The sequence below is a fragment of the Sciurus carolinensis genome, chromosome 13, assembly GCF_902686445.1.
Source record: "Sciurus carolinensis chromosome 13, mSciCar1.2, whole genome shotgun sequence".
In the NCBI taxonomy this organism is placed as follows: domain Eukaryota; kingdom Metazoa; phylum Chordata; class Mammalia; order Rodentia; family Sciuridae; genus Sciurus; species Sciurus carolinensis.
In genome coordinates, this window is record NC_062225.1 from 22,712,119 (window position 1) to 22,725,798 (window position 13,680).

At 42.7% G+C, this 13,680-nt stretch overlaps 1 pseudogene; it reads left to right on the forward strand.

Moving 5' to 3' along the window:
• Positions 1-7,216: 7,216 nt before the first annotated feature.
• Positions 7,217-8,436, forward strand: LOC124962820 (calcyclin-binding protein-like; annotated as a pseudogene).
• Positions 8,437-13,680: the final 5,244 nt, after the last annotated feature.

Sequence of the window (13,680 nt, forward strand, 5' to 3'; positions counted from 1 at the left end):
TACGTGTTAAACTTGAACATTCTGATTAGATCTCAGATGGAAATGAGGAGTGGCTTACTGGAAACTGGAGGAAAGATGACCCTTGTTATAAGTGACAAAGGGCAAAGAAATTGTGTCCTAGTGGTTTGTCGTTGGTGTTGTTTCTTTGGTACTGGGGATTGAACTCGGGGGCGCTCAACTACTGAGCCACATCCGGAGTCCTATTTTGTATTTTATTTAGAGACAGGGTCCGAGTCACTTAGTGCCTCGCTTTTGCTGAGGCTGGCTTTGAACTCTGGATCCCAGAACCTCAGGAAGCCGAGGCAGGAGGATTACAGGCGTGCACCACCATGCCGGGTGTGTCCTAGTGTTCTGCAGAAGGTAGAGCCTGCAAGTAATAGAACTGAATATTTAGCAGAGGAGGTTTCTAAGTACTGAAGGTATGGTTTGGGGCTTCCTCACTGCTTATGAGAATGTGAAGAGAAAAGTGAATCACAGACTTGAAAGCAAGAAGGACCAAAACTTGGACAATTAGAAATTCTAACCCTTTCCATTTTGAAGAGGGAGGGAGAGGAGGAGGGGAAGGAAAGAAGTGGGGAGAGTTTATCATGAAGAGCACAGTATTGGTGCGACTGAGCGGCCATCTATAAAGCCATTGTGAGTGTACCTTACGGACTTAATCAGCCATCTCTGAAGAAATGGAGGTAGGATCATACCAGCAACACACTGCCAGTGAGAACCAGAGGGGACACAGCAGGTGGGACGGAGTGAGGTAAGGCTACTGACCTCCTCGGCTTCCACAGGACCAGACCACAAACATGCACTATTCGCAGAAAGGGAAGGCTGACCCCACATGCCAATCACAGACCACCAGGGCAGCCACTGACACAAGCTCAGGGGCAGGGCTGGTTCTGCCCGTTTTAGGGGGGGGCAACACCGCCCCCGCCCCCCAGGGGCCTAGAAGGCAGGACATCGGACCAAAGAGGATTGTCCTTGAACCTTACGATAAAATGAAAATTTGCCTTGCTAGATTGTGGACTCACTTAAGACACATGGATCCTTCTCTTCTCCCTTTTGGAATGAAAACGTCCACCTGTGTCTGTCCGACCACTATCTTGGAAGCACCTAATTTGACTGGTTTGGCAGGTTCTCAGCTGGGGAAGAATTTTGCCTCGGAGTAGGCCTCATCCCTCACGTCTCGCTCATAAATTTAGGTGATATTTAAATGAGATTCTGGACTTAAGCCTTTAGAGGTGATGCTGGAATGAGTTCAGACTTTGGGACTGTTGGGATGGAATGACTGGATTTTGCAAGTGACAAAGACATGAATTTGGGGGTGGAGTGGCCAGTGGCAGAATACTCCAGACAGAATCGTGTTCCTCCAAAACTCAGCCATCGAGACCCTTATCCCCAGTGTGACTGTGGTGAGGTGGTTTTAGAGAGGTGATTAAGGTTACTTGAGGTTGTGACCATGATCTTACAGAGTAGTGGACTTATAAAGGCTGAAGAGACCAGAGCCAGCTAACTCTCTGCCATGGGAAGACACAGGAAGAGGCAGCTGTTCTTAAGCTAGGCAGGAAGCCCTCTCAGAAACAACTCCAATGGACCTTGATCTTGGATTTCCCAGCCTCTGAAACCAAGGAATACATTTCTGCTAAACCATCTAGCCTAAGGTATTTGTTAGGGCAGGCTGAGCTAACACACCTTCCGGGCCTCGGTATTCCATCTGAGAAGGGGGGATAATCATGCCTATCTTAGGACACCTGTAAGAACAAGTTAACCCAAACAAACTGTACAAGATGTACAGATGAAGCATCAAGCCTTTGTGAGCAATTGCTATGATGGAGGCTATCTTTGTGCTCCAGGTGCTTGGGTGCCTAACTCACACAAAGGTGCCACTTACTTGTCCTTAGCTGGGCATTTGGAAAGCCTCAAAAATGCCCACTCCCATGGGCCAGTGCTCAAAACCACGGGACTCCTTTATCTTAAGTTTGCAGTTCAATTAAAGGTTAATTTCTCTGGGAAAGGTCACAGCCACTTATTCCTCAAATTGAAAAACAGAATAAAAGACATCAGGCATGGGGTCCTGAGCACATGAGGATGAAATCTCACGATGGGCTGGGAGCAAAGGCTGATGGTCCTCCCATCTATTTCTTCAAAGCATGAAGGAGAAAGTAGAGTTGTCAATCTGTGGGAGGCAAGGTCGCTTAAAGGGCGACTTTTTAAACTCTGAATTATTGCCAATTTCTTTAAAAAAAAAAAAAAAAAAAAAAAAAAAAAAAAAAAAAAAAAAAAAGACTCCAAAATGTTCAAGAATGTATTTATTTTTCTCTAGAAGGTAACCCTGGGCTTTTTCACTTTTCATACTTGTGGGAGTCTGAAACAGAGAAAAAAAAGTCCATTATGAATAGCTAAAGGAAAAGAACATCTCACAAAATAAATACAACTAATAAAGAAATATGGGGACAGGGGCATAGAACACGCTGCGAATCAGTGAGGCTCTTGGTTTGATCCCCAGTGCAAAATAAAACGTAATTTCATTAGTCAAAGATGTATCTTTGCACCAGTTTCTATTCATTTATATATGTCTCACTGTTGGCAAAAATGGGATCAGACTGGCACTGCGTTGCTGGTGGCATTACAAATGAGCACTATCCATCAAGTCACAGAACACACCTACCTGTGCCTCAGGAGTTCTGCTTCTGGGAACCTATCCTGAAAAAACAATACGAAATACAGAAAGGGCTAAACACACTAGGCACTCTCCCACCTTTACAAAAACAAAAAGCTGAAAACAACTTGCGTGTCCAACAATCAGAAAGTTGTCCCAATTAATGGGTCACCTAAACATGCTCATGATGAAAAAAAATGAAATCAGTCACATAATTATGTGTCCTATGCCAATTTAACTCAGTTGCATATGGGAAAAAAATTGGAAGAATTTTAGATTTCCAGCAGAGGTTTTATTAAGGTGGTGACACTATTGCGTGTCGTCTTAGTTTCCTGAAATCTCCATGACTGGAAAAACAGACTTGACTCATATCCAGGCAACTCAGATATTGGAACCTATTAAGCATATCATTGTGGATGATAAAATGCTATTGTCAAAAGCATCAACTTAGCTTTAAATTTGTATTTTCTGGTCTGCTCTCATTTACATTTCAAGGTTGAGGGTTTTCTTGTTTACAATTAAAATGGTTAAAAAGAATTTGATGCTATGACCCACACCCTTCAAACATTTCATTGACTTGCTAGACATTGAGCAAGTTACTTCTGTTCTTCAGTTCTCTCATATACAAAGTGGAGAGAACAGTTTGTATCTCACAGGGTAGTTACAAAAATTCAATAGGTTATTTTGTATGAAATGCCAGGAACAGTAATCTGGCACAAAGTATGAAGAGCTATTTTTCTGTTCTTGATTCAGTCTAAGATTTTTGCTTTTAGATTTAGGTTTAGAAGCTTTTTTAAAATTGACTTTTTACATATCTAGAATGTTTTAAATCTAAGAAACAAATTTATATCTGTTATATTTATCTAAAGAGTTAAAGTATAATTGAATTCTCTCAGCCTGGGGTCTAGTATATTTAAGATAATTGTTTTGGTTTTGTTTTTTTGGGTTTTTTTTTTTTTTTTTGAGTTAGCTTGAAAATTCTAGAAATGTAATATTTAAAGTACCCCAATAGCCCAATGATGTACCTTACAGAAATAGAGCAAGCAATTATGAAATTCATCTGGAAGAATAAAAAACCCAGAATAGCTAAAGCAATCCTTGGCAGAAAGAGTGAAGCAGGGGGTATCGCAATACCAGATCTTCAACTCTACTACAAAGCAATAGTAACAAAAACGGCATGGTATTGGTACCAAAATAGAAAGGTGGATCAATGGTACAGAATAGAGGACACGGACACAAACCCAAATAAATACAATTTTCTCATACTAGACAAAGGTTCCAACAATATGCAATGGAGAAAAGATAGCCTCTTCAACAAATGGTGCTGGGAGAATTGGAAATCCATATGCAACAGAATGAAACTAAACCCATATCTCTCACCATGCACGAAACTAAACTCAAAATGGATTAAGGATCTCGGAATCAGACCAGAGACCTTGCATCTTATAGAAGAAAAAGTAGGTCCAGAGCTTCAACATGTCGGCTTAGGACCAGACTTCCTCAACAGGACTCCCATAGCACAAGAAATAAAAGAATTAATAACTGGGATAGATTCAAACTAAAAAGCTTTCTCTCAGCAAAGGAAACTATCAGCAATGCAAAGAAAGAGCCTACAGAGTGGGAGAAAATCTTTGCCAATCATACTTCAGATAGAGCGCTAATCTCCAGAATCTATAAAGAACTCAAAAAACTCTACACCAAGAATGTAAATAATCCAATCGACAAATGGGCTAAGGAAATGAATAGACACTTCACAGAAGAAGATATACAAGCAATCAACAAACATATGGAAAAATGTTCAACATCTCTAGTAATAAGAGAAATGCAAATCAAAACCACCCTAAGATTCCATCTCACCCCAATTAGAATGGCAATTATCAAGAATACAACCAACAACAGGTGTTGGCGAGGATGTGGGGAGAAAGGTACACTCTTACATTGCTGGTGGGGCTGCAAATTAGTGCAGCCACTCTGGAAAGCAGTGTGGAGATTCCTTAGAAAACTTGGAATGGAAACACCATTTGACCCAGCTATCCCACTCCTTGGCCTATACCCAAAGGACTTAAAATCAGCATATTACAGAGATACAGCCACATCAATGTTCATAGCTGCTCAGTTCACAATAGCCAGATTGTGGAACCAACCTAGATGTCCTTCAATTGATGAATGGATAAAGAAAATGTGGTATATAGATATACAATGGAATATTACTCAGCCATAAAGAACGATAAAATTATGGCATTTGCAGGCAAATGGATGAAACTGGAGAATATCATGCTAAGTGAGATAAGCCAATCTCAAAAAACCAAAGGAAGAATGATATCACTAATAAGTGGATGATGACACATAATGGGGGGTGGGAAGGGTTAGTGTTGGGGTTGGAGTTGGGTTTAGGGAGGGGGGCAGGAATGGAGGAAGGAAGGACTGTATAGATGGAGGGGAAGGGTGGGAGGGGAGGGGGGGAAGGGAAAAAATGGTAGAATGAATCAAACAACATTACCCTATGTAGATTTATGATTACACAAATGGTATGCCTTTACGCCATGTACAGACAGAGAAACAACATGTATCCCATTTGTTTACAATTTTATAATAAAAAAAAAATAAAATGAAGTACCCCAATAGGAAAACTTGCTTATCAATGTTGTCTTTTATGTCACAGTTCATCAAAAAAAAAAAAAAAAAAAAAAAAAAAAAAAAAAAAAGATGACAGTTGAACCTCATTTAAGTCAAAGTGGGTGATCTGAGGAATAGAAACCCAGCTTGTTGCTTAACATCTTTCAGAACAGGGGTTCCCTGCCAGAGTGGGCTGTGCTGCTGGATAATCCAATGTATTGTCCAATTACTTTTTGTTCACCCACTGAGCCAAGGCTTGGGAGAGGGAGGTGGGGTTGGATAGAAGTCCTTGCTTACTCAGTTTTAGGGTTCAGTCCCCAGCCTCAAAATAGTCTGAAAAGCAACTTTCATTTGAAAGAAGATCAAATGAACAAATATCTAGATTCTGGTGGGCCAGAGCTTAGATGGCTGTTCATTAGATAGCCATAGAACAGGAAGAAGGCAAGGTATGTAGGAAGATGTTCCTACAACAAAAAAATATGGAAGCAAAAGTTGAAACGGCACACACTGGAACCAGTGTGAAGAAGCTGCCTAGTCCCTGAGAAGAACCCTCTGTACTAGACTGTCCTGGGCCTTGAACCAAGATGGGGAAAAGTTCCACAAGACAATAGAACCCAAGAAATGTACAGTAGAATCTGAGGAAAACAGGGAATCCCATCTACTCCTCAGAAGGAGCCCCTTAGAGGAAGTAAGTGACCACAGAGCCAAGTGACATCTCCAAGTACATAGATCCCAAAGCAGCTCATAATCCCAACCAGAAGGCTGGGGAAGCCAGGGTAACCAGAAGACCTGGCTTCTGAATGGAACATTCCCCGCAAGTCTGGCCTAGAGACGAGAAGGCATGTGGGGCCACATACATTTATAGTACATGTCAGCGCAGCACCACCCAAAACCAGGGAGGCCAGAGGACAAGCCGAGTCCCCTGCCAGCCCCCACAGTGCACATTCCTCACGGTACCTAGAGACAGAGAAAGGTGGGGGAGATGGCCCAAGAAGCAAAGAGCCCCACAGGGATTCTGAACATTGCATGGATTCAGTATTTATTCAAAAAAGATGGACCTTTATGGGGCAAGATATGGAATTTTCCCTTAATCTGCATTGCAAGGACTGAGGTCTCAGGAACAATAGAACACAGTGCAGAAAGTAATGGGACATTTCCTCACATCTAGATCATGCCCATATCTGCCCATCTGTTTCAGTTGTCCATCTAGGACCTAGAGACCAGAAGCCAGCAATGTAGCCACAGCCTGGCCTTCTCATGTCCAGGGAGAAAGCTACGTCACTCTTCCAACAAATGAAGCTCCTAACATGCGCGGAGTGTTGACCACCAAAACCAACGCAGTCCCAGCGTCTTCCCTTGGGGTCCTGTTCCTGAGCACAGAACACTTGAGACTGTCCGATTCCTCACCTAAACCACCCCATGGAGACAGGTGCCTCAGACATGTGTCCTTCCAGCTACTCTGGTGTGAAAGACATGTGAGAAGGGAATTTCCAAAGAGGAAGAGTGATCTATCTCCCTAGGCCAGAATGCAAACGGGACCACAGTCCTGTACAGTGCTAACGGTCTCATACATCCATTTTGCTCATTAGAAAACTCTTGTATATAAGTTTCCTTCCTTACTTCCCCCCTGTCATACTGGGGTCAGGGGCACTTGGTATACCAAGCTATGCCTTCAGCTCTTCATTTTTTGACCCAAGGTCTTGCTACATTGCCAAGGCCTCCAACTTACAATCCCTCTGCTTCCGTTTTTATATAACTTTTAGATGAAAACTTTGAAAAAGGAATTAACTTCAGAATACACACACACACCCTTTTCTTTCCACATTCTTTGAAAAGAGGAAGAGAACAGGCACAAGTTACTGGGTAAGTATTCACTGAGCTTCTCTGTGCTAGGACCAGTGACAGGCAATTAACAAAAAACTACCGAGAGAAGCAGGGTCTGGGTCCTGAATGGCGGGTATAATGGTGTCTTCTTTTATGATTAGCAAGTGCCACTAGTGACTGATCAGGGTGCAACCCACTGCCACTAAAAAGACTATAGAATTGAGCCATACAAATTCTGAATCGAAGTTGGACTCCGTCTAAGCCATCACCACCTATTCGCAGAAGGGGTGGGAAGGTTCCGCTAAACTTGGCTTTTCATTGAATCACCTGCTACCCGGCTTCTGGACTACAAGCAATATCCAAAGATGCCCTCTTCCAGAAACGTCTAAAAAGTGGAATTTTACGTGAAGTTTTATGCAGTGCTGGGAATTGAACCCAGGTCCTCGTGCATGAAATCGTGGAATTTTTAAATGTTGGTATAATGAATTCGAATTAAAAACAAAACCCTTCCAGAGGCACCGCACGTGGAGGGTGGGTCGCGGTGTTGCACAGGCCGCAACGGTTACATCCATGCGCGCGGCGTTTCCGACCTGCGGTGCACCGCTGCGGCGCAGCCTGGGGCCTCGCCCAACCCGAACCTGGCTTCAGCTCTGGACGAGCAGCAGAAAGATCTTCGAAGAGGTGAAGGTGTTGCTGGAGATGACCACTAGGAAAAGAGCACATGATACCCTCACTGCAGGAAAAAAAAAAAAAAAAAAAAAATAACAAGACTGAGACAGTAGTAAAGAACAAGATGCAACAGAAATTACAGAAACCAGAACTTCTAGACCATGGAAAGCCAGCGGCTGTGGTTGCTCGCATTACAACAGGATATACTGTGAAAAAAATCAGTAATTATGGATGGAATCAGTCAGATAAAGTAACGTAGATTTTCACAAACTTAACGGAGTTCATCAAGTTCTTAGAATGTGCAGGTGCATTTCAGAGAGGCCATTTGATCTTTTGGCAAAGAATCTAAACTGGAAGAGTTATTCCATGATTGTGAACAATCTCTTGACGCTCATCTCTGTGGAAGGTAGTTTCAACAAAAGTAAAGACCTATACAGTTCTTATGTAGAAAGCAAGCAGAAAACACAACACGGTGGGAGTGGTTGACTGAGGTTGAAAAAGAATGCAAAGAGAAAGAAAAGTCTTCATAGGACACTGAAACAGATCCTAGTGAGGGATTAATGAATATTCTAAAGAAAATTTATGAAGATGGAGATGATATGAAGTGAACCATTAACAAAGCCTGGGAGAAGTCAAGAGAGAAGCCAGACTTGGTTGGAGTTGTGGCTCAGGGGTAGAGCGTTTGCCTGGCATGTGTGAGGCCCTGGTTCCATACTCAGCACTGCATATAAATAAAAGATCCATTGACAACTGGAAAAAAAAAAGAGAAGCAAGCCAAAGGAGATACAGAATTGAGAATTTTGTCTTTCTGGGAATTGTAATGTGGAAATACGGTTGTTTCCAGTAAGAGAATGTTGGAGAGCTGCACATATAAATGACATAACTACACAGTAAAGGCAGTAAATTCTCAATTTATAGGAGGATATATTTAAATAAAATGTGCTTGTTAAATATTTCAAAAATGGAAAAAGAAAAGACGAAGAGTGATCTAAAGAGAACAAGAAGGGTCCTAAAATAATGGAGTATTTCTAAGCTCTTTACCCTCCCCCCATTAGGAGATCTATTAACACTGTGTCCTTGGAATTCCATTTTATCCCTTATCTATGTGGATAACCCAGGAACAAGGAAAGGACAAAGGTGGTAAGACACACTGAGCTTCCTCAAGGGCTAGGACTAGCTTGTGTAGTTTTAGAATCTGGTGATTTCCTACTGACCCAAAGAGACCTCTATCTCAAGGAAAATGAGAAGCATATCAGAAAAGTCTGACCTCTCTGAGAGATCCTTCCACACAATTCTGCCTTTCTCTGTGTCCACCTGGGGCCAATAAGATGGGCATATTACAAGGTCCTTTATAAAATCTTGTAAATATTCCTTCTGAAAGTCTAATGGAATAGACAGACTTACTGCAATCAATTTCACCACAGGCCCATTATATGTAGAAAAGGATGGAATTATTGGCTTTCTCAAATAATGATCCACTTTCTGACAGGGTTAGGTGACACACCAGATAGAGTTCTTGTCCTAAAAAACACCATACTTCACACACATCCACCTATACACCAAAGCATGTAAACCCGCATTCATGATCAATTCAATCTTCTGTACCTACAGAAAAATTAAAAGGAATCTCCCTTTCTTATTTCCACAAAGAAACAAAATTATCTTCCAACATTTTATCTTGATGAGATCGAGCTTTAAGGGTCTCTCTTGGGTGTCTGGTTGTGTTATTCCTCAGTAGCTGTGACCTGGGGATCCTCCACTGGATGTATCATCATTGAAGAGACAGATCCACCCTGTCCTGCCTGCTCCAGGTGGCTCGTTTTTCCAGAGTCCCAGACAACTATGAGGGTTTGTAGCATCAAAGCTCCTAGATCCCCAAAAGTTTAGAAAACACAGTAAAATCCCAGAGCTGAATGCAGTCACTGGAGCAGCCGACCCTGAGTTTGCGATGCCTTTAGTCCAGAGCTGCAGAGTTAATCACCTGAACAGGCAAGATGCTAGCACAGTGCAACGTGGCGCGGTGGGGACTCTGGCAAACCAGAGAGCACCTGCCCCGTCAAAAGGGAAATTCAACATTCCAAAATACTCTGCTGGCTGCACTCATCAGAACATGCCCATCAGCCACCATGAACACCCAGGCAGACAATGTGCTTCCCTCGCAAAAACCTAGACAGAGTTGCACTCTGTGGTGGAATTTTTACCACCACATACCCACACATACCACCTAGGGGAAATGCAAGATGCAAGACAGAAGAGGCTTCCAGGCTTCCCAAAAGTGTCAACCACTTCCTTAAGACTCATGAGTCCACCTCGTTTCAGAGCTTAAAATGCTATTGGAAGAAATGTCCCCAAGGATTAATTTCACAGATGACGACAACCTAGAGAGGGGACAGTGGGAATCTTCCACCCACACAGCTTCCTTCTCTCAAACTATTTCAGGGAACTTTGCCATGGCATGCCAAAATTTAGAGATATATGTTAGCAGCAATTCTATACCCATGGGACAGACATATGTTCAGCCACATGTCCCTTTCCAAAGCCCCTTGAGCCCCAGCATTCTTGGCATCCCACTCCAAAACTGAAGGTGGATTTTTCAGAGAATCTCTACAAGTATCACAAGCAACTCTAAACACAATCCAGAGCCATATACATTGTCACATGGCCAAGCCACAGTCACAAATGACAAGTAGAAGGAATAATCATAGCCAGACAGCCAACACTTTGCCACCCAGCAATGCCCAATCCCAAGATGGCAAAAACCCACACCTGGAAACTTCATTTTTAAACAATCCTCTTCCAGACCTTGAAACCAATCCTTAACCCTACCAAGCCCGCTGTGGAACTCCTCATGACTCCCGGCCTCTCCGTCTGCACGGATACGTGCTGCTTCAGTCCCCAGGCAAACCTGCTCTGGCCCCAGAAGTTAATCTCCGTCCCTGCCATCAGCAGATTCTTATGTACTTCATTCAGGATTCTGCCTCCCAGGAATGTTGTTGACCTTGCATAGCCCGTTCTGATCCCATCTCCAAATCCCCTACAATGCCCATCCCTGCCAGCACCAGGAATTCCACTCCCCAGACCCCGAGGGCAGGAAGAAGGGTGCCACTCCTGCTCACTGAAGCTAGAAAGGGCCTGCCTCCTAAATCCTAAGTCCCTCCAAATATAAGCCATTCAGTCCAATGAGCTACATCAGCTGTCAGTAAGTCTCCAGTCAGGGTATCTGGCCTGGATTCTGAAACCCTTTCTAGTCATCCCTTTAGGTAACATGGGCTGAACCCTTCTGAGGATCCTTTTGTCAAATAGAGGCTATCCTGAACATTGCTTCTTTGACCCCATCCTAGTTTCTGATTGCAAGATACAAGATTATAAAGTCAGTAAATAATTGCTCAACTCATAAATAACGATCTCAGTTACATGTGTTAAAAGGGAAAATAAGGTAGAAAGATGTATGCACTTCAAAGAAAACACAATTTCCTCTTTTTCTTCCTGAAAAATTCCCGATTCAGTCCTAATGCCAATAGTTGGGTCAGAATTAGGTAGGAGAAGCCACGATGACCCCAAGTGAGGTATTGAGACCCAACTGGGTAAGCTGGCATGAACACCCAAGGAGGCATCCATGCCTTGGGTAAGGGTGGCTGGGGTGGAACATGAGAGCCAAAGAGAAGGTCCTTGTGAAGTCTGGTAAGTCCCAAGAGGATTGAAATCAGCCATGCAGGAAGAGGTGGGAGATGGGTTACACAGGCATGTCCTTGGATAGATAGTGGGAAAGTTCAACATGAGCTTGGAAATCTTCTGCCAGAAAGGAAGTGACCAGAAAATGCCCATGATAGAATGAAGGGGCTTTCAATGGCCACAATGAGGACAATTTAAGCAAAAAATGACATATTATAAGATATAATAAGCCACTGAATTAATAATACAGAAAACCATGCATCTGTATTAATATAAAAAGTAAATTAAAATAGAAATGAAATGTTTTAAAATAAGTGAACAGTTAGACTGTGGTATATCCATGTGATACATGGACTGCTACTCAGCAATGAAAAGGGAGCACAGAACACTGATACAGCAACCTGGATGATCTCAAGTACATTGTGCCTTTTTTAAAAATTAACAAAAAGACTCTAAAGATGGCAGATGGTATGATTCTGTTTTCAAAACATTCTTGAAATAACTTGTAGAGATGGAAAACTGGTTTTGAGTGGATTACAAAGGGGTAGCACAAAAAGATCTTCATGGTGACAAACAGTTCTGTAATCAACTGTGGGGAGTCATCCATATCTAGCAGAATAAGACTTGGATGACCATGGGGTACAGAGATCTGACTCCCAGGGACTGGCAGTCATCAGAGGCTGTATCACATAGCCTAGGAGGAAGTGACCCTGAATGGGAGTGGCTTACAATATGCTAGTTCCCCAAGCAAATGGCTTCCCTAACTGCACCCCATCCTGTTCCTCACAGAAGCAGCCCCTCCCAGTCTGGGCCCCTTTACCTGTGTGACTGTAAAGATGAAGTCGGGGTCCTCCATGCTGTTGGAGATCAGATCTGGAATGGCCTGATCTGTCCACCTCTTTCCTTTTGAAGAGTATTGGCTCTTGTAAGTTTATTGATTAAATAAGTTTATTGGTAATTGATTTATTGGCGGCACAGCCATCCTCCAGCCGTTAATCCTTCCCTCATCCACGCTGGATGTGACTGAAACCCCAGCCCTTGATTGTGCTGCTGGGTGCCCAGATTTACATGTGGTAAAATGACTCAACTATGAATTCTCTGGTTCTGATATTATACTACAGTTATTGCAAGATGCAGTCATTGGGAATAACGGGTTAGAAGTATCTAATCCTTCTTAGACTACCTTTGCAACTTCCCATGAATCTATAATTATTTCAAAGTTTAATAATACAGGATGTTTGATGAGTAATGGGACAGTGAGGAACTCTCAAAGTATCTCCTCAGAATATACATATTAATTATGAAAGAGAAAGACTGACTTTCAAGTGGAGAAGCCTGGCAGTCACGACTTTAAGCAAGTGATCAAAAGGAATGTCATTAGAAATAGAAAGCTGCCCCAATAGATCAATGAACAGAAACACAGCACAACTTTTGTGATTCCTGGCACAGATGCATATCTCAATCTAATCAGGAGGAAACAGATAAAGCATGTCAACCATTCTACAAAACTGGCGTGTAATTGTCAAAAGTGTCAAGGTCACAAAAGTCACAGAAAGGCCATAACCAAAGGAAGCTAAAGAGACAATCAAGCACAATTTGCGATTCTCCTCTAGGTCTTTTTTCCTTAGAGAAAGCACTACTGAGGCTACAGGTGAAATGTCAATGGGGCCTGAGGGTCACACAGCAGGAGTGCCAAGGCATTGACTCCCCAATTTGGGGTGACTGCATTGTGGTTATGTTAGGGGAATGTCCCCATGTGTAGGAAATACACATTGAAGTAATCAGGCATGGGAGATCACCAGGCTGACGACTTACCCTCAAATAGGTAAGGCAAAATGCTCTTTGTACTATACTCGTAACCCTTCTGTAAATTGATTTTGCGGGGGGGGGGGGGGCGGGTACTGGGGATTGAACCCCTGGAATTTGCAATCCTCCAGTCTCACCCTCCTGAGCCATTAGGATTACAGGTGTGTGGCACCATGCCCGGCTCCAATTTTTTTTTCCAATTTTAAAAATGAAAAATCTGAATGTCAAAGGATGAGAAATTCTTGACGAAATTGATGAAATTCCACAAAAGTGGCACACTTTACAAACAGGTCTTGGAAGTGACTTTGACAGAAATTAAATATCCAGTGAATAAAAATCTCGAATACAAACAAAAAGGGTTGGGGTTGTAGCTCAGTGGTAGAGCACTTACCTAGCACATGTAAGGCACTGGGTTTGATCCTCAGCACCACATAAAAATAAAG